A 21,530-nucleotide genomic window follows, 5' to 3' on the forward strand; every position below is an offset into this window, starting at 1 on the left:
AGAACTCCAGAAAGCAGCCGACAACTTGGCCAAAAGCAAACAGGATGTGTAGTGTGTGGGGTGTGGTGTGTGGTGCGCTGTGTGGTGTATGGGGTATGTGAGGGTGTGGTGTCTGTGTGGTGTGTGTGTGGTGTGTATGTGTGTCTGTGTGGTGTGTGTGTGTATGTGAGTGTGTGAGTGTGTGTGGTGTCTGTGTGTGTGTGTGTGTGAGATGTGGGGTATGCGTATGTGTGGGTGTGTGTGTGTGTGTGGGGGGGTGCGCACGCATCCTAGCCAGCCAGGTTCAGTGAAAGGAGCAGATAACCTTCTGTGCATCATCCAAAATCTGGAGCAGAGTTGGGATGAGACATGAGACACATATAACAATCCAAGATCCTGGGATCTCAAACATCAAAGAGTTTATTCAGTTTCAGGAACATATAATCATCTCCTCAGAAGAATGTGGCTCCAAGTCTCCTAATAAATGAGAATGACGCTGAGATGCCAAAACCCACCAGTCCTACGTGTACAGCCACCTGCAGCTGTGTGGCCCGTGCTGACCAGGGCAAAGGCAGCGAGACGCCCAACGCTGAGCCAGGCTCTGCCTCACTTTGCTGTGGGATCCTGGCCAGATCACGTCTCTCCTGGCCACAGGTTCCTGATCTGCAAAACTCCCTGCCCTGTGTCAGGTTGCATGGGGCAGCCTCGCCTGCGGAGCACAGCTCACTCTACCTGGGCTGAGCTCTGGGAAAAGGCTTGTCTGGGCCACTCATTTTCCCCTGTCAGAGAAACTGAGCTTCCTCTAAACCTCTGTGGCTCGTGGACAGCTCAGCCAGCACACAGCGCTCAGGGGCCTGCCTCTGAGAGCAGCTGATTCTCTCCATGTGGGCCTGAGTGACCAAGGACAGCTGTAAGGAGAACAGAGAAAGGAGAAGCAGACCCGAGGCGTGCATGCCCTCAGAGAGCACCCATCCAGCTTCCTCCCCCAGACCACAGGGCTCAGCACAAATGGCCTCACTGCAGTCCTTGTGAAGGGCAGAGTGATTCGAGCTGGGCAGCTCCTGTCGCTTCTCCATTCTGCAGCCTTGGCTAAGTGACTGCCCTGCTCTGTGCCTCAGTTTCCCCACCTGTTAAGTAGCTCCAGTGAGGACTAAATAAGGATATGTTAAATACATGTCACATAATAAACACCCCATAAATGTAACTTCCCTCCTTACTTTCCTTCTAACCATGCCATCACTTCATCTCCAAGAAGCTGCTCAGTTGTTCTCAGTTTATGGTAAGACAATTTGGAGTCTGACCCCCATGCTTTGAATAAAATGATTAATGATTGACTATAAAAATGTGTAGCTGCACTATGAGTAAACAAAAACGTGGGTTTTCACTATTGCTTCCTTTACAGTCTTTTTTTTCCCCCCTAGCAAACTCTATCACTAACAGAACACAGTATTTTGGAAAGTTTCAGTAGATAGGAATATCAAAAAAATTATGTTAGCCCAAATAATTTTTAAAAAGAAGGAGAAACAAAACTAAAACCAAATTTATTTCTAGAAATACCTTTTGGGGGTGTGGCAGATACTTATTTTAAAACAGCAAGAATATTAACATATACACACAAACAGGATATCCTCTACAAAGTCTTTAGCTACTTAATCTTGGGAAATTCCAGAACTCTTCAAATTTTCCATTCTGATCCAAATCCAATTTCAGTTCACTTTGGGAGAGTGCTTTCTACTCATATTGAACAGAGTATGATATTAATTTTTCTATTCTCAATATCTGTTGAGATAATAGTCTTACAATTTTAAAAACAAATTCAAATTTGTTCAGATGATTTATCATGCCTTATCATTATTTTGGTTGCAGTGTAGTTTTGTTAGCCAAATCGCCTTACTTTTAATGGTGAATATCACATTGCTTTTGTATTTCACTATATTGGACAAAAACCACACGTTGGATTAGCCAAACAGAGCTGCAGCTGGCTTAGTCTCTAGAGGGAGTTTCCATACTTTTCCACTGAATAGTTTTAAACATTATTTGGTATCTGAAGCCTTAGTGACGTGACTATAACTGTAGTGAACAAAAAATACTGTTACATTACAAAAACAAAGAGAAACACAAGAAGAATTAGGTTAAGTGGTTGAAGCCATTAAGAGACAAAGGGAGGGCCGGCCGAGTGGCGCAATGGTTAAGAGCTGGCTTGGGATGCCAGAGGGCCCCGGTTCGGATCCCACATATGAGGGCCAGTGACACTGCCCTCTACAGCTAAGATGCTGAACAACAGCTCAACCTGGAGCTGGGCTGCATGAGTCTCCGGTGACGGCGTAGGCTACAGCCCCTGGGGCAGTGGGTTGCCATGGGCTACCGTGTGTGGCCAGCAGCCAGCGTGAGCGGCCAGCAGCCAGCGTGAGCGGCCAGCAGCCGCAGTGAGCAGCCGTCCAGAAGCTGGCGACTGATCTGCCTCGCCTGGGAAGAGCGCAATGATGATGCCAACTTGGGCCAGTGAAGCAACGTCCTCCACAACTAGACTGAAGAACAAAACGACAGCAACTTGTCTGTTCCCCTTCCCCCAATTCCCCAGCACTGTTCCCATCCCCCCAATTCCCTAATAAAAATCTTTAAAAATAAATAATAAATAAAATAAAATGCTGTTGTTATAGGTTGAGAGAGAAACTTTGGAAAAAAGGAAAAAGCTTGTCCCTGCTTTTTGAACAAGGGCCCCCCCGCCAACCTCCCACAAACGATGTAGCCGGCCTTGGCAGCAATCACCCATAGAAGAAAGTTCAAATCCTGGAAAAGGTGGAAATAGCCTCACTGTGGAGCATGGGGACTTCCCCCAGCAGCGCTTAAGCAAGAGGACTGCCAAACAGCACTGAGAGCTGAGGCAAGGCTGGAAAGCAGACCCTGGGGTCTCCTACAGTATCTTCACAGCCATGTGGAATGTTCCAGCAGCAGGTAGACGCCTGAGAGCAAAGAAAAAGATGTGGATGGCTGGATTAAGGTGGGTGGGGCTTTTGTCTTTACCTTTGGTTTAAAATGTTGAGGACCATGATGCATGCTGATGGGAGTGTACCTTGGTACAACCTTTGATATTCACTAGTAAAGTTCAAAATGCACACACAACCTAGAGAAATTCTGCAGGAATTCACAAGGAGACGAGTATGAGAGTGTTACAGCAGCATTGTGGGGAAAAAACTGGGAACAATCTCAATGTTCATCAAGAGAATGGACATGTAGTATATCCATGCAGTAGAATACTATACAGCAATGAAGACAAATGAATTAGAATTACATGGGTCAATATGGAAGACTCTGGAATGTAACATGGAGCAGCCCTGTGGCCACACAGCATTCCTGAGCCACAGCTCTATGTCCTGCAAGTTGGCTGAGTCCTGGAACAGGGAAGGGGATGGCCTCACGTGGGTGAATGCGAGTTACATACAAGACTCACATGCATCTAATCCACCAAAGGTCCAATGCTCAAATTTCCATTATTAGAAATTTACTCCTCTGGATCAAGGCTATGCGCTGTGTTGAAGATGAAAGAGATCCAATGGTTTCCAGTTCTACAGTTCTCCTCTGCACAGCCACTGGCCACAGTCCAAACCCCTTCTCACTGAAAAGCTCACAGAAGGAAGCCAAGGCAGGAAAGCTGAGCAGCAGAGTCCAGGACAAAATCTGGGGGCATACCAGTATTTAAGAACTGATCAGATAAAGAGGTCAGAGGAGACAACTGAAAAGCGTCAGGAGACGAGAAATGCCAACAAAATCACAAGAGTTTCAAGGAGGAGTTACAGAAACTGTTACAGAAACTGATCACATATCACAAAGATAGGTGAGTTCAGATGAAAAGATGTCACTTAATAATTTGACCATTAAAAAGCCACTAGGGACCTTAGCAAGGGCAGTTTTTGTAGAATGATAGGGGTGGAAATCAGACTTGGTGGGGAGTAAAAGAAGCTGAGGAAATGGAGAAAAAAAAATGTGGGCTAATTTCAAGAAATTTATAAAGGGCAAGGTGGGGGCTGCCAGGGAAGAGAAAATGAAGGTAAGATTTTCTAGAATGGGAAAGAACCATACTTGTAGGGTATAGGAAAGGAACCAGACACAAAGGAAGGATTAGAGAATCAAAGAAAGAGGGTGATTTATTGAACTGGGTCTTGGAACAGGCGAGGGAGCGTGGGAGGGAGAGCCTAGGAGGAAGGCTGGTCTTGGAAATGCCACGTGGATCCTGTTAGAAGCAAGGAAGAGAGCAGCTGAGAACCCGACATGCTTCAGTCTCCTAGGGCAGCAGAAGTTAAGGTCATTGGAGATAGAGACAGTGGGAGCTGGATAATTTGAGAAGAGGTGGACAAACAAGAAACAGCCACCTGGGGAATGGGATTAGTGTCTGGCCAGGTGTGAATGAAAAGACTGGCAAATGGCTGGCTGAGCTGGAAACTACAGCTCTGTGGCGGTGCTAATTTTCTTTTGTCCCAGTAGACCTTGACAGCTCTGAAGCCCCACAGACAAGATGGAAGGCTGGATTATTCCAGGCTGGGGTAGACAGAGAGGGTACAACTGGATATGGGGCTTAAGGCCACTAAGAGGGCTGCTGGTTAGATGACAGCAGCTCTGGGAACATCTGGGGTTGGGAGACAAAAGAGACTCCTTCCACTTTTCTTTTTTATATGAGATAATAGTCTGTTGTAACTTAAAAGATATTAAATTGAAAAGCCATTTGAGGGCCGGCCGAGTGGCACGTTGGTTAAGAGCTGGCTTGGGACGCCAGCTCTGAGCAGCAGGGCCCCGGTTCGAATCCCACATGAGGGCCAGTGACACTGCCCTCTACAGCTAAGATGGTGAACAACAACCCGACCTGGAGCTGGGCTGCTGTGAGTCGCCGGCAACAGAGTAGGCTGCAGCCTCTGCTGCAGTGGGCTGCCATAAGCTACCTTGTGTGGCTGGCAGCCAGCGTGAGCGGCCAGCAGCCAGTGTGAGCTGCCAAGAGCCGCTGTAAGCGGCCATCCAGAGGCCAGCGACCGATCTGTCTCACCCGGGAAGGGCGCAATGATAATACCAACATGGGCCAGTGAAGCGGCGTCCTCCACAACTAGACTGAAGAACAAAAGGACAGCAACTTGTCTGTTCCCCTTCCCCTGATTCCCCAGCGCTGTTCCCCTCCCCCAATTCCCCAATAAAATCTTTAAAAAAAAAAGCCATTTGAATGACTGGAGTTGATATTTTCAACATTGAAGTAGCAACCTGCACCCCTACCTTGCTTCTGGGTCACTGATCAGGTCAAGTGCTTTCTATGGGCACATGACCTTGCCAGCCTAGGTCTCTCAGACTCATGTCTACCCCACATACTCAAAGGTAACAACAGGATGAACTTCTTGTCTTTACTTCTCTCCCCTGTGCAGATGACTGGTGCCACAGGTGCTTAAAAGAAGTTTCCAAGTTTCCAAAATGCGGTACTGTGGTCAACCTGATGCACTATTATTGAAAAAATGACTGGGTTGAAAACTATTGGGTCTAGTCATTGCTTTTTGGATAGGGACCATGCTGCCCAACACTGAAGCAGTTTTATAACCATCTTATACATTTTTAAGAAACGTTGTCAGTTTTTCAGAATTTAGAAATGGGGCCTATATTTTTGTGCTTTATAATTTTTAACTAATTTCTAGCCATTTATAGCTGCTCTGCACTGTTTATACCATAAAAAGTCAGAATTACCTAAATTCCCAAACATAGGATTTCTTTACAGTTTTCTTTTTTCTTATTAGAAAAACAATGTATGTTCCTGAAAGAAAAATTTAAAAATGCAGATAGGTCAAAGGAGGACTGAAAGATACACCCCTCCCCCACACACATAGACACCACTGCTAGTTAACACCCAGGACCATGTCTTCTAGCTCCTTCTCTAAGCCTACATATAGTGGGATCACACCATATTTACTTTTTCCAACTACTTATAATTGTCTTAAGGAATTCAGCTCTCCAGGGCTTCATCCCCCATCCACCTCACACACACCCGCCAGCCCTGTGCCCTAGGGAAGGAGATTTGGAAGCAAGAGTCGAGAGTGCTGTGAGGGTAACCTAGGGAGGAGGAGAAAAACATCATGTGCTCCCCTTGGAAGGTGAAGTGGCCACATCTGCTTTAGGGATTGTAATGCTGTCCCTGAATAATCATGTTAACAACCACGCCCATACATCTGTGAATAATGTGGAACGTTATTCACAATAAATGTACTTTGTCCTTTTGAAGAGTGCTGCAAAGCCATGGTAGGTCCCTCAACTGGGGACACTCAACTCATAGCTGAGTGGAGCCAGTAAAACTTGAACTTGAGCTGTAACAGACTAGGAACAAAGTCTAAAAGATTAAACAAGACTAAAATCCCCAAAACCATGCTGAATGTTGTTACCCTGAAAAAACATGGCAAGCGGGACCTCTTCCTCATGGAACATCCCAGTGTGCCCCCACTTGGCCCACTCAGGAACGAGAGGATGTGCTCCAGACCACAGAGGTGCTGCCTTCCTCTGCCCACAGTCAAGTCCTGTGACGTCTGCAATTTCAGCCTTCAGTACAGGAAGAAAACACACGGGGAGTTTCTTTCACGCCCCCAGGACACAGCAGTGATTTGCATATCCCGTGCAGTCTCCAAGACATTGGTGCGGAAGCTGGCCTCGGGGGCCACAGGCGTGTGGAGAGGACAGACGCCCAAGCAAACCAGATTCTCATCTTGGTTTTGCCCCACTCTAGACCTTGAGAAAGTTACCTAATTTCTGTAATTCTCCAATTACTTTCCTATAAAATAGGGACCCTTGTAAGGTTATGAGGATTAAACTGAGGCTATGTAGGTAAAATACTTGGCGCCTTATCTGGAATATAGGTTGTACCCAGAGAGTATTAATTTCTTTACCTCCCAGCCCAGTGGTCCCATCGTGCCTTTTCAGACTTTCTTTTTTTTTTTTTGCTCTCCATATAAGTTTATTTTTTTCTTTCTACTTGTCCTTTTTTTAAAAATTTATTATTTTTTATTAGTTTCAGGTGTACAGAATAATGCAATAGTTATCCTTTTCACCCCTCACAAAGTAACAACCCCCCTCCCCCCAGCCACTGCCCTCCCACCCCCTAGATCATACTTATCTATTACAATTCCATTGACTCCATTTCCACACTCTACTCCACATCCCGTGACTATATTGTATATATAATTATAGTTGACATACAATATTATTCAACATCAGCTTCAGAAATACAGTGCGGTGGTCAGGCCTCTACACCGTCTATGAAGTGGTCTCCCTAACAAGACATGAGTCCATCTGGCCCCCTAAAAAATATTGCTTTTCAGACTTTCCACAACCTGAACAAGAGCATCCTGAAGACTAGGGTGAGCAACATTCATTCATTCAATCAGCATTTGCAAAAAGTTCCTAAATACCTAGCACCCTGGAACATCAACCTAAAGGTTTTAAAAGATATTATTTTAATATTAAGACAAATATTATGGAGACAAATACAAAATTTGCATTAACTTTAAAGAAAAATATGAGTCTTTTGCCCATGACCCAGATTCCCAGGGATCCCATACAGGGCAGCTTGAAGATGCTAAGCTACCCAAGGACATGACTTCAGGTCCCATTCGCACAGATCTCCACCTTTTCCTGCAGTGAGTAAAGAACCAGAAGTGACATGGTCCTTCCCTAAGAAATCAGGGTGGAAGAGAATTGGTCCAAGACAAACCAGCCAATTACGCAGTAAACACAAGAGCTGTCCCCAGAGCACTGCTTGCACATTCTGTCTTTCTGACTTGTGAGTCATCCTGGGGCCGACTCTTCCAAGATTATCTCACCTTCATTTCTCAGGAAAAGACACTCCTATTTCTAGGAAATTTTCAGTATGTCAATCTGGGATGGTTAGCCAAGTCAAAGTTGTTTTCCTTCCTTCCCATTCTAACCTGACCTTGGAGTCACTCTCCAAGGTCAGATTCTGAGATGGGACAGGAGGTGACCCCATCCATTTATTTTTGCTACCTGTGCCTTACTGGACTCAGGTCTGTGGGCTCCTCTTAGCACAGGCTGACCTGGGCTGGAAACCAGATCTCCCATGTTCACTTTCTCATCAGAAAAAAATGTAGCTCCTTCCCTGAATCAATCACCATGTTAGCTCATTTCTGTATTTGATATAAACAGAAAAATGGTAGCAGTGACCATCTCTGAGTGGCGGGAATACAAGTGGTTTCTATTTTCATCATTTTGCTTACCTGTATTTTGTCATTTTCAACAATGATCATGTATTATTGGGTCATTGGAAAAGTCATGACGCATCTTTGCATTGAAAAACATAGAAAAATACGTCATGACTTTCCCGACGACCCAATATTTGTGCACAGAACATGAAAAAAAAGTGTCAAGACTTAATATTCCTCTCATATAGCTGTTTCCTGATGATTTTACATTTTGAATTAAAGCTCAGAATTCAAAGCAGAAAGTCACAGAATGTTTTTCCATATAAGACTAGAAATCCAATAATTCCTTTATCAAGCTGAACCAAATTCCAGTTTACACTTAGGTTTACAAGATCAAATGAAATTGCTTTTGAGGCAGTTATTTGTCCAATGTACTTGGCATATGGTTAAGGTTATCTTCCTATGAATCAAAATCACAACAAAACTAGAAAAACTGCTGTTGGGGTAATGGAAAACAAAATTCAAAGCCACGTCCTTGGAAGATCACATTATTCTCCAAAACACCTTAGTAACCTGAGGAAGTGATGACAGGTGTGGAACTGTACTCGTAATTCATTCAACCGATATTTGAATATTTACTGTTCCAGGCACCATTCTAGGCACTGGAATACAACAGTAAACAAAACGAGCAAAAGTTCCTGCCCTCACGAAGCCTGTATTCCAGTTGGGGAGACAGAACATTCCCATGCAGAAATATAATCCTTAGCATAATATTAATACTGTTTCTGCTTCCCTGTTATTTTTCTTAGAGAAGGAGAACTTTCTACCAAGTACCTTCTAAAGCTAATGACCAGGTCGGCTATTTCTTGACATAACCCTACCAGGAGTGGGACAGACTGGATGCCAGTAACTTTGGAGAAGGTACTTAGGGAATTGGAGAGCTACCCAGTCATGACCTTCCTACAGTGATGATCCTAAGGACTTAGCTGATACAAAACAGTTCAGATGTTCCCAGAGGAAGAAGCTGAAGTGCCCCCAAGCATGAATGGAGTAGAGAACTGAGCTAGAAGACTGGGAGATCAGGAACTGCCACAGTGGGCTATGGGATAAGCAGAAACAGGAATGGGACTGACTTACGGAGACACAGATTTTAGCTCCACATGAGGGCAAACACTTCAACAGCCAGAGCTGCCCCACAGTGGAGTGGGCTGAAGGAAAAACGGTTCTCAGGCTCTGGGTATGGATGACCGGTTTGTGTGACCTTGGCTAGTCCTGTAACCTCTATGGGCCTCAGTTTCCCTGCCTGTAAAATGGGAATTATAATGGTACCTAGTTCATGGGATTGTGGTGAATATTAAATAAGAGAAAGCATATAAAGTGTCAGGGTACCACTACCTGACACAGAGTAACTTAGACATTGAAAGGCTACCTAGATCAAATGATAAAGTTTAAGAACTTATAATCTATGATTTTTTATAGTGGTTTAATTTTATATCAAAACAATATTATATACATGTACAGCCATATTTGGTGAGAGGATTAAAACTGGTAGCTGTGATCTTAACATCCCCAAATCCGGGCTATGACAAGGCTAGGACCTATAGTTCACAGAAACTTATAGTTCTCTGTGAGTAACCCTCTGAATGATGCTACCACATTTCTGATATGACCGTGGTCCAGGCCCAATACATGATCCCTGGCTGATGTGGACATATGGTGATCTTGATCCTCCCTGGAGGTACTCCAGGTTACTGGGCAAAGGCAGGGATAAGGCCAGCACCAGTGTTCAGTGCACACTTGGATTAGAGGATCCCTAAGGCAGGAACACCCCCCCCCCATAATACACACACCCAGCAGGGTTAATCTGGGGGTGATCTGGGGTTCAAGGTAGGAAGTCCCCAGAGAGGCTGTGCTCAATGCTCTCAAGGGCACATTACCGACCACAGCAGCAGTGCCAGTCTCAGCCCTACTCTGGGATAGCCAGGGCTGATAGACTCGGATGATGGCAGCCTGTGAACAGGACTCTGGGGGAACAGCCAGGCTGGGCTAGAAAGCCAAACCATAGCTCAGTGGGATGAAGGGGAGCCTAAAGGCAGCACAGGATAGAATCCCACCCTACTCATAATCCCTCCTGTGGTTCCAGGGGTGGGGGTGGGGGCATATCCAGACAGGTTTCCTCTTCACCCCAGCAAGGACACCCCAGGGGCAGCTGCACAGCCTCAGATGAACTGCCGTACAGCTGAACCTCACCTCCTGGCCCTGGCTATTAGTAATGGTCAAAGGGTAGAAAGGGCAAGCAGCCAATCCATTTGTGTGCCCAGCTGGTCCTCTGGCAGCTGCAATCCCCACACCAACTGCCTTAGGGTCAGTGGTCAGCCTTTAACTATCGAGCCAATGGCCAGCGCACAAGTTCCTCCCATCATACCCTCCCCCAGCCAGCTTTCCAGGCATGCCTAGATCTGATCTGTCTGAACTCTCAGCAGGTACAGAGATCAGGCCTATCTGCCCCTACTCCTCTCACGCCTACTTCTTAAGAATCAAATCCCAAACAATAATATTTTATATGTGTGTGGTGCTTAGCACTTTTCGATTCACTTTACATACTCTGCATGTATTGGTTAGAATTTTTAGTTGTAAGCAAAAGTAACTAACTGTGGCTGATGTGCACAGCAGAAAATATAAATTAAAAGATAATGAGGGGGCGGCCGGTTAGCTCAGTTGGTTAGAGCACCGAGCTCATAACACCAAGGTTGCAGGTTCAATCCCCACATGGGCCACTGAGTTGTGCCCTCCACAACTAGACTGAAAAACAATTACTTGATTTGGAGCTGATGGGTCCTGGAAAAACACACTGTTCCCCAATAAAATTAAAAAAAAAAGATAATGAATAGCTCACAAAATCTCCAGAAGGTAGAAAATCAGGCTTGCAAGCACGCAGTCAACAACAGTGCTCCAAACCCCAACTCAGCAGTGGTCTAAGAAGACACCACTATGACCATCCCTGCCACATACATTACAGACACCCTCATAGGGATGCTGTCCATAAAACTGCTGTCACTGCAAACCGAGACTGGACCTATCAAAGCACTAAAAGTGTTGCAAAGCAGACCCTGCTCCTTTGCTGTCATGGGCTTCCAATTCAGAATTGGTGAGGAGTGGCATAGGGGCGGGTGCTTGTCTGACTGGAGGAGCCTGTGCCTCAGGCTCACGCCCACGCCCACACTACAAAGGAAGATGGTTCCATTCATGAGGCATGGGGTTCCTCAAGCACAGGAAGGAGGCCCAGCTGGCAGGCAACCAAAATGAGTGACAAACATCCAACTCTTCATCTCATTTGATCATCACACCAACATGTGAAGTTGTCAGAATGACTATCCCCATCTTAGACAACAGGAGTGGGAACAACAGGGCAGTTTCTCCACTAACACATTGAAATAAAATAGAGAGAAAAGCAAAGTCTTGCTTTCAGGTTTAAGAATATCAACTGCAGAAGTGTGGGATGAGAGGAACTAGATTTGGCCGCAGGTCCACATAAAGGTCTTGGAATTTCAGCTGACCTTAAGCGTCACACGAACCCAGCTGAAGAGGCTGCTGACATGGCCACTGCAGAGACGTGTGGGTGGAACAATGTCTTGCCAGACTTACCTGGGGTTGACCGTTTCTAGTCTGGCCACATATTTGCAGAGATGGGCAGCCACGACAGGGAGGTTGTATAACATCTGGTATGTGGACTCTGCTGCTTCAGAGGGCAGAACTGGGGCCCCATGGAAGCCACAGGAACCAGAAGCTAGTTCAATGTCTGTACAGCAGGGCAAAAACAAGACAGGCTTCTGTGAGGTGGTGAGGTCCCCATTGCCAGGGGTATGCAAACAGAGACTAGAAAGCCATCTATCAGAAATTTTAGTTGAACTAGATGATGAATGCAGTCCCTTTGAATTCTAAGATGTGATAAGCCTCCAATGTGTGCTAAACATTGGGCATGATATACAAAGTAGGATAATGGCCCTTCAAGAGCCTCTTGGGACCTACTGAACTAACCAATGACCAAAGAAAAAAACCAAAAATGTGCACTCTTACTAGACATAAATTATATGTAAAAATAAAAGGAAGGATCACTTTATACTTTACATTAGCCAAAATTGAGAGTAATGTCCAATGTTGGAAAGGCTGTGACGAAGCTGGAACATTCATGCTGGCAATTGAGTAAAACGGGTATCACTTTTTTTGAAATCAATGTGGCAGATGGTACAAAAAAAAAACCAGGGCTGGCCGGGTGGCTCAGTTGGTTAAGAGTTGGCTTAAGAGCACGAGCTCTGAGCAACAAGGCGCCAGTTCGATTCCCACATGGGCCAGTGATGCTGCACCCGAGCTGAGCTGCCAACAGGTGGCAGGATGGCTCAGCTGGTGTAACAACAAGATTGCCTGTTCAATGGTGGGCTATGTCCACCTGCAACTAAGACAGAACTCGGCACCTTGAGCTGAGCTGCAGCCCAGATAGCTCAGTGGATAGTGCGTGCGCTCTTAACAACAAGGCTGCCAGGTTTGACTCCCGCATAGGATGGTGGCTAAGCCCATCCACAGCTAAGATTGAACACAGCACCTTGCGCTTAGAGGCCACAAGCTGCCAACAGGAAGCCAGATGGTGAATGGCGCCCTCCACAACGAAAACTGAAGAACAACAACTTGGCTGGTCCCCTTCCCTAATTCCCCAACACTGTCCCCCTCCCCCAGTTCCCCAATAAAATCTTTAAAAAAAAAATTATGTTTAATCCTTCAACCCAATAACTGTTCATTTGGGAATTTTCCTTAACGAATAATTTGTAAAGGGTGATTGCTATAAACTTTGGCGTATTCATTACATCAATTTAAATAATAAACAAAAAGTCTTAACTAGGGGAGAGGTTACATATAGTATGGTACCTGATGGGATATTAGGCAATCATTACAGATGGTGTTTATAAAGAATCTCTGTTCCTTAAGGGCAAGTCCTGCATCCTGTTTACCACTACAGGCCCAGCACTGTCTGAACATAGAAATGACCCATTAAATATTCATAGAATGAATGAGTGAATGAACAACTGAACAGGTGAATTCAATCTTAGCAAGGGAAAATGTTCATTACATGTTATGTTAGAAAAAAAAAGCAGAACTCAAAATTATATCTAAACTATGATTTCTAGAATATGAAAGATTATTTACACATGTCCTACATGAGAAGTGTAATGTGAAAAAAAATAGATGTCAGGGTCACATACTAGGGATGATGTGTTATTCTTATTCCTTCAACATGTTTTACTGAGTACTTGTTATGTATCAGGTGCTATGCCACACTGTGTGAGTACGGCAGTAAACAAAATAGACAAAGTCCCTACCCTAATGGAGAGTTTATTCTAGTGGGTTAGTGGAGGAGTGAAACTGGGGGAGAGACAGACAATAAACAGACAAGTAAGAGAGTGTATAATATGTCAGATGGTAATAAGTGCTATGGGGGGAAAAGCAGGACAGGGGCTAGAGAGGGCCAGGAGAGGAAAGCCTGCGATTTTATATGGAATGTCCATGAGGATATCTAGGCAGAGGGAACAGCAAGGGCAAAGGCCCTGAGGCCAGAGTATACTCAGTGCAATCAAGGAACAGCATGGAGGTCAGTGTGCTGAAGCAGAGGGGACCTAGGGGATGAGGCAGAGAGGCTACAGGAGAGAGTGTGTATGGCCCTACAGGCCATCATAAGGACTTCAGGGTTTGCTCTCAATGAGAAAAAGAAGCCACTGGAGAGGTCTGAGCAGAGCTATGAAATGACCTGACTCATGTTGAAAAAGAACCACTCCTTTTATAGGAATATCTTATGAAAGTTTAAGATGAAAGGAAGAATTTTAAACATGGACAGATTATCATAACATTCATGAATTGATTCACAAAATATTTTCTGAGCACCCACTGTTTCCAGGGGCTGGAATAGCAGGCCTATTTCAAGATTACAAAGACTTATCAACTACATGAAAGTATTTTTAAATAATATTGACCTTTTTTTTAAGGCAGAGATTGCTCAAAGCAATTAACTGATTTTACCCTTTTTTTCTTTAGAAATTATGGGGATCATTTTTCTTAACTGACACTTAGATGCACATTTCATATTCTATATCAAGTCCCATAGTTATAAACTGAGCTGCTGTTTGGGAAATACTAAAGTTGGCTGCTGATTTGACTTGTCTTAAATATCTCACATACAACACTTCTGCAGCACCACTCCCAATCCAACATTACTGATAGGAGACGCTTGTGGGAAGTCTATACGTGCTGGCAAGATTATCTGAAAAAATAATGAAATCCTTGTAATCCTTTCCAAAGATGCAGAAAGGAAAATGGCTGCATTTCAAATTCATGGCATTTCGAAGGCATGAATTAAGCTCTAAGCTCTACATTGGGAAAAAAAATCAACACAATTTTCTAATTTATGTCCTAAACTGAGAAAACAAATCGTTGCTAAGAAATGAAATTTGCAAAATTCTTAAACACATTTTCTAGTTGACGTGCACATACTTAAATCTATAAACTATACCAAAATAAAATTGCAAAAATCACTACCCTTGAATTTGGCTGATATAACTTCACCATGAAAGCTGAAATTAGTTTTGTTTTGTTTTGTTTTTTGTTAATTTTATTTCTAGACATTCTGCCTTTTAGGTGTGTATAAAACTGATCATGTGTAGATAATTTTGAGACAATACTTCTGTGAAAATGTATGAGAAAGCTCATTGGTTCTCTTTCTCCTTAACCCACATGCCTTGGGTAAGAGGGCTTCTTTTTAACTCGCCAACATCTCAACTTTTGCGACACTCATATGTCAGAGGGCTCTGTATCTGATCTTTCTTCCTTGCCATCCTCACTGCACAGTTTAGCACAGGGCTACTAGGGTTCCTTCTCTCCTTTAAAGCAGCCATCTTTCTGGGAGACTTGCCAATAACCCATCCAACAAATTTGCCTTTTAATCCCACGACCTCCTCTCCAGCCATCCTGCCCCTGCCCCTGACCAGAGCCCTTACACCTCTGACCAGCACTGCCTGCCCTCCCTGCTCTTCCCTCCCACCCATCACATCTATCCTTGCACTCCACTGAGAACCCCACCCCTCCCATCTCTCCACTCCATCCTAGCTTCACCTCCTTCCTCTTGTGGACCATCACTTCCACCTCTCTTGTCAGCATCTGCAACTTGCTTGCTTTCTTGTCTCTCTTGTCCAACACAGCCCAGCCTTGGATCAGCCTCACCAGTAGCCTTCTCCATGCCTATCTCAGGTCTGATGAGTTGCTGAAAAAAGCCCACAACCACACAGATAACCTTGGGAGAAGGCCTTAATATATGTGCCCCCACAAATCCATGGCCTCCAACCTCAGCAAGCTCTCACCACTGCCCTTCAGTCTTTGTGGGTTGCTATTAGCTTTCCCTACTTTTTTACCCAGAAGGCATCTTGAACATTTTCCTCTTTCTCCAAGCTTCCCACTGACCTACTAACCTACTGACCTACCTGTATCTCCAACTTCTCCTTCCTTTCCCCCTCCTCATCTTAGAGGAAAAGTGGGCCCTCCTCTTGCCTGAGGCTCACTGTGAACCCCACCACTTCCCACCCTCTTGCTGATCTCACTCCATCCTTCAGTCCCTCTCTTTCCTGTATCCTCAACTGTCCCTCTACTAACTTTACCCCATCAACATCTTTAAATGTCTTTCTCTCTCCCAACTTAAAAAAAAATTGTCTCTCCACTCTACATCCTTTCTGGTTTCTCCCTCCTCCCCTCCAAAACCACTCCCAAGAGTTATCTACCTGCACATCCCATGCACTCAGACTTCTGCCTGTGCTACTCCACCGAACCTACTCTCCAAGGTTGTCAAGAACCTCTTTGTGGCCAAATTTGGCGTTCACTTGTTCTGACCTCGGCTTACTAGACCATTCTGCACCATGTCACCTCACTTCCTCCATTTGGCTTCTGTGGCATACCATTCTTTGGTTTTCCTCCTATCTTTCTGTTTTTCTCACCTTTTCTTTGTGCTCCTCTTTCTCTACCTGTCCCATAAATGCGGGTATTTCCGAGGGGAGTTTGGTCTTTTCTTTGATCCTCTCTACTGAAAGATTTCATCCTTTCCTATTGCTTCAATCATGATGTATAGTTTGAAAGCATGATAATTTAAGACTTTCTCCACATCAGGTCTCTCAAGGATGACAGGCTCTCAGGCTTTGCCTTTTTGGTGTAAATTAGGTTCAGGGTATTAGTCCCCCTAGTTACTTCTTCTTTGGCCATGAGTTAATTATTCCCATATATTAAGGCATTCTCCCAAGGTAAGCTCCAAATCACCTAGTGGACATCTCACCTGGATGTCTCCCACTCACCTCAAACTCACCTCTTCCTCCTCTCCCTGCCTAAACCTGCTCCTTTATTATTCCACACCTCGGAGGAAAGCACCACCACCCATCCATCCATTTTCCTAAAGCAGACACCTGGGTATCATCCTTGACTCAGCACTCCTCCACCCCCTCAGCTCATTACTCACAAAGTCCTCTGAATATTTACCTCCTTAATACATCTCAGATCCACCCCCCCTTTCCCATCTTCATAGATGCTTGCTAGATCACTGTAGCAGCTCCTGACCTACATCCCAGACTCATCTTCTCCTGGTCATTCTCCGCACAGGCCCCAGGCCTTTTTAAAATGCACATTTCCTTAAAAATCTTAGTTATCTTTAGCATAAGTTATATTCCTCAGCCTGGTATACTAGGCTCTTTGTTGACCCAACCCTGGTTAATCACTCCAACCCCGTGTCTGAGATTCAGCATTCTGGTTAATCCCTCCATTACTTAATTAGAAGATGGAACTTCACTGAGACCTATTCCCCCTTCTAACAAGATAGGAGGCTACCTCAATGTTCCCCTGGACTCCTTTGCAACCTCGGCTTCTAAGCATCTAGAATTCTACTCTATTAGGGTTTTCTGTTCTAAAGCACCCCTAAAAGATGACACGACAAATATGTTGAGCATAATCATAGCACTGATAAGAGAATGGCAAGTTGAACCCAGATTACCTGGGACATTACCTCCTGCCTATTTTTTCACAAAGCAATTTCTGCTAATCTAAGATGAAAAATGTGGAAACAGAGTAATATTTGTTAAGTGCTTGAGATTTATGAAGTGTTTTACATAAGGCATATGTATTATATTTTCCATTTATCCATTTTATTTTCAAGTAAACAAACTGCAAATCCAAGAAGGTTGTTTGTGCAAGGCCACACAGCTAATAAATGGATTTAAATTCCCCTACCTTTACCTTATTAGCTGCTCCCTAATACCAATAAATAGCATTTTACATCTGAAGAAACAGGACCAGCCCAGGATCACATATCTAATCAGAGGAAAGTCAGAATGAGAACCCAGGTTTCCTGTCTAATTGGCTGATCAGATGCTGTTTTATTCCCTGCTTTCTGGGAGAATCGTGGAACTCTGACCTTTTTCCTAATTGGAACAAGTCTCTGAAAACCAGCACTACTCCTGATAGGCTAAAGTGACCTCCAGAGTTTCAGCTGTGGTTCCAGGCCCTCAGCCTATGTTCCGCTGACCCACCCTGTGGCATAGTCCTCCCCTTACCCTCTTTTCCAACGGCCTATGCTCTCACTGCATCCACAGAATTAAGCACTCTGCTTCAGCACAAATCCCATTCTTTCCTGCCTCCTTACAGTTTTCTTATCTTCAGTAATGAGGCCCCATCTGTTCACCCAGCTCTAATGGTCTTCCCTCATGGTTTAGCCAGGACCAAAACCCCTTTGCCATGCCTCTCAGAAGTCATTAGTTCTTCCCTAAATGCAATCCATTTTACTCATTCCTCCATCATACCCTTCCCTTCCTGGATGTCATTAACTCAAGGATGACAGGGTTGCTTTTGCTCAGACTGTCTCTTTGATTTGAATCAGGTTCAGGATAATTGCCCCCTGGTTACTTCCTTGGCCATGAATTAATTATTCCCATGTATTAAGGCATTCTCCCAAAAATGTGTTAGCTGAAATACACCCAAAATATCTGGATAAGGTGACATATGAAGCATGAGTGGGATTAATTGGACCATCTGGCAAACACCAGGGCCCTGAGTGGGGAAAGATTCAGAAAAGATGCTACCTAGCAAGGTGGGACATTGCCACCAGGGCCCTATGAAGCTGAGCAGAGGGCTGAAAGAAGGGCAGGAGTCTCAAACTGTCTTTACTTCAGGAGCTGAAGATCTTTCTCAGAAAGGGAGCAGGAGGTACGGCATTTAGGCACAGAAAGGAGAAGGGCCAAAAGCTAGAAATAGAGGAACATGAAAAACTGATGACATTTAGGGGAGAATTCGTAGGACTTCCAAGGAATAACAGGCATAAATCTAGAAATCCCTAGTGTCATAGGATTGGAAGGGCCTTTAAAGCATTCGGGTAAAATTCCAATCCACAGTATGAATGATATAAACATTTCTTCAAGGGGGTAGCATCCCTCCAGTTGAACACTGCCAGCACTGGGAAACGCCCAACCTTAGGAGGTGTGAGTGAAATTCAATTAAAGTTCAATTCAACAAATATCTATTGAATACCTACTATGCACCAGACTGTAAGTATGAATAATATAGGCATGGCCCCTGCTCTGTGGATCTTATACTCTAATGTGGAAGTTGGATACATAAACACACAGGTAGAATGTGCTGCTCAAACAAAAGGTGGGGTACCTAATACGAGACTGGGCATCTGGGAAGGCTTCACGCACGAGGCAGTGTCTAGGCTGGGGCTTGAAGAGTGTGAGGAGTTAGCTGAATGCAGGGTAGAGGGACCCAGAGGAGTGAGAGAAAACGGGTGCTTCAGGCTTCCCAGCTTTCAAAGAAGTTGAGTGTTGCAAGAAGGTGGAGTCCAGCTCCTGAAGGGCTTCCCAAACGATGTTGAGGAGTGTGGGCTTAATTGCTGGGGCAAAGGGAAGCCTGTAAAGGGTTTTAAGCAGGAGAAGCGCCCTCTAGCTACGCTTGGGAGGGATGCTACGATATCCAAGGGTGGCGTGGAGGCCAAGAACCCGGGGGAAAAACGGGATAGGAAGGCCTTCATGACCCAAAGGTTATGACCAAAAGTAAAGCGCTCTTTTATGATAGCATCGAGACAAAAAAAAAGGGGGGGGGGGATAAAGTTTATAATGCAGTGGGAACGTCACCTCCGTCCTCTCTCACCTTTGTTGGGCAAACCAAAGCGGCTCGCTCTCGGTTTGCCCCATCACCGCGGAGTGTGGGCCGGGGGAAGGCTCCACGCCCTCTTCTCTGATAGGAAAACTGAGGCCCAGAGTCTCGAGGTGGGGGCCAAGGAGGAAAAAACATCGAAACAACCTTTCAAGAGGGCGCCCGAAGTCACGCACGATTCTTCGAGGGTCCCGAGGCCTGCCCCATTTCTCCATCAGCCATCCCCAACCAGCCGCCTTTGCTATGGAAACAGTCCTCCCGCCCTCCTCAGCGCCTCCGTTTCTTCAATGCACCCTGGAAAATGCAGTCCATCTCTGGTTACCTTCCCGCGGCATGAGCCTACTCCACGTCCTTAAAGGACTACAAGTTCCAGAAGGCCGTGCAAAAACGCTGGCCGTCTCTGGGGGATGTGGTCTTGTCAGAGACCCAAGAACCCGCGGGCGGGGCTAGAAGGGTGAGGGGAAGGCACCCCCCAATGGGCGGCCTCCTGGGCGGGACCCGGGTCGCCATTGGATACGGCAGCGCAGAGGAGGCGGGGTCAGCGGAATGAGGCGCGGAGCTGTTCGCCGCTCCAGGTGCTGAGTCCGAGGGAGCCTCCGGACGCGGGAGCCGCGGTCGCCCCCGCTGCCGCCGCCGTCGCCACCGCGAGAGCTACCATCGGGAAGCCGGGGTCGTGAGGAGCCCGAAGGAGCTGAGTGCGCTGCCTAGCGCTGACGGCCATCCCGCCTCTCTGAGGTCGGTGCTTCCGAATTTCGCTTTTGTTTTATTGGAGAGGGAATGTTCTGAGGGGTGAGGGGGCCTGGGGAGTTGAGGGGAACTGTCCTCACCGCCCTCAAGACCATCTGTCCCGGAGAACTGCTGACGACTCCTCGCGGGTTTCCCTGTGGCCAGGCGCCTGAGGTCGCAGCAGCTTTGGTTAATTTTTGTTTTACGTTGGAGAGGGCGCTTGAGTGTGAGGGACCCTTCCCCCCTACCCTTACCCCCCCACCCCCCTCCGACCCGTCTCTCCTGAGAGGACGCTGAGAGCTTGGAGCCTCCCACCCCTATGCCTAAAGTCGAGGCTGCTTGGATTATTGAGGATGGGAGGGAGTGTTCTGGGATAAATGGTTCGGAGGCAGGGGGACCCTTCTCCGCAATATCTCGGCTGCTTGTGGTTACAAAGGGGGGTCTGCATGTGATGGATGAGACCGCGGGACTCCTCCTCTGCTCAGACCCTCCTGGGGTTATCGAGGAAGGGCTGTTGGGGATACCAGGATGACCCTTCCCAGTGCCCACCCTTCTCCCGAAGCTTAGGGTTTTGTGAAGAGGGGGGACAAGATGCAGATGGAGACAGGGGACTCTCTCCCCTCCCATTTGGACCCGCCCAGGTTATTGTGGGGATTGGGATGTGAGAGGCAAAGGCCGGGAGACTCATCCCCACCCTGATGGGAGTCACCGGTACAGGAAAGCACTGATGGGTTATTGGGGTCCTCTGCGCTCGGGAGCCCCGCGCCTGAGGTCGAGTGGCCTGGGGGTTGGGAGTATGCGGTGGAGGAAAGTAAGAGGGATTGAGGAACCCCTCCCGACCTCTCCCCTCCCAGTCCTTATCTTCTAGGCCTGCTTTACCTGGATCCAGACCAGGGGCCATAAGTCGAGACGACCCTCCCCTGCCCCGCCCCGCCCCGGGCACCTGAGATCCAGCACCGCAGAAGGGAGGCACCTGGGTGGGCAAGTGCGGGGCGGGTCCCTTCTCAAGCACCCCGGGGCTCTGAGCAGTCGCTCCCGGCGCCCGTAGACCCTTGGGGCTGCTCCACTCCAAGCGGGGTGCGCCCCAGATTGGGCCACTGAGACCTGAGTCCGGGGCAAGCAGCGGCAGCTCCAAGCGTGGGGCTTTCGCGCTCCGCCCCGGCATCCGCGGGAGGACAAAGCGGCGGTCGCCGCACTGGCGGGCCTGCGCCAGGGACTGAGCGGGGGGCGCGGCCAGGAGAGGGGGGGCTTCGGGCGCGGCTCCGGGAGCTTCGGCGGAAACGTGCCAGAAGCTGGGCGGGAGACAAAGCTTGCTCGCTCCTCTCGGGCCCGCGCGAGCCGGGATGGAAAATCCCAAGAGAGGCGGTGGCTGAGCCCAGGCAGGGCACTAAGCCCCACACCCTTCTTCCCCGCACAGCCCCCCCCCCACCTCTC

The 21,530-nt window shown here is 46.7% G+C and overlaps 2 protein-coding genes across 5 annotated transcripts in view; one reads left to right on the forward strand and one right to left on the reverse strand.

Moving 5' to 3' along the window:
* Positions 1 to 19,622, reverse strand: part of ZFP90 (ZFP90 zinc finger protein) — a 92,741-nt gene extending 73,119 nt beyond the window's left edge. For 3 of the 4 annotated variants that reach the window (XM_019654784.1, XM_019654777.1, XM_019654791.1), the window contains exons 1-2: positions 19,365 to 19,622; positions 11,796 to 11,949 (exon numbers count right to left, since the gene is read on the reverse strand). The gene's annotated coding sequence lies outside the window, so the exon portion shown is untranslated. The remainder of the gene's footprint in view (positions 1 to 11,795; positions 11,950 to 19,364) is intronic. The other variant, XM_019654801.1, reaches the window with a different exon arrangement.
* A 315-nt stretch (positions 19,623 to 19,937) lies between these two features.
* Positions 19,938 to 21,530, forward strand: part of SMPD3 (sphingomyelin phosphodiesterase 3) — an 84,194-nt gene continuing 82,601 nt past the window's right edge. Inside the window, exon 1 of the mRNA XM_019655009.1 lies at positions 19,938 to 20,105. The gene's annotated coding sequence lies outside the window, so the exon portion shown is untranslated. The remainder of the gene's footprint in view (positions 20,106 to 21,530) is intronic.

Source organism: Hipposideros armiger, unplaced genomic scaffold (assembly GCF_001890085.2).
Source record: "Hipposideros armiger isolate ML-2016 unplaced genomic scaffold, ASM189008v1 scaffold_9, whole genome shotgun sequence".
NCBI classification, from domain to species: domain Eukaryota; kingdom Metazoa; phylum Chordata; class Mammalia; order Chiroptera; family Hipposideridae; genus Hipposideros; species Hipposideros armiger.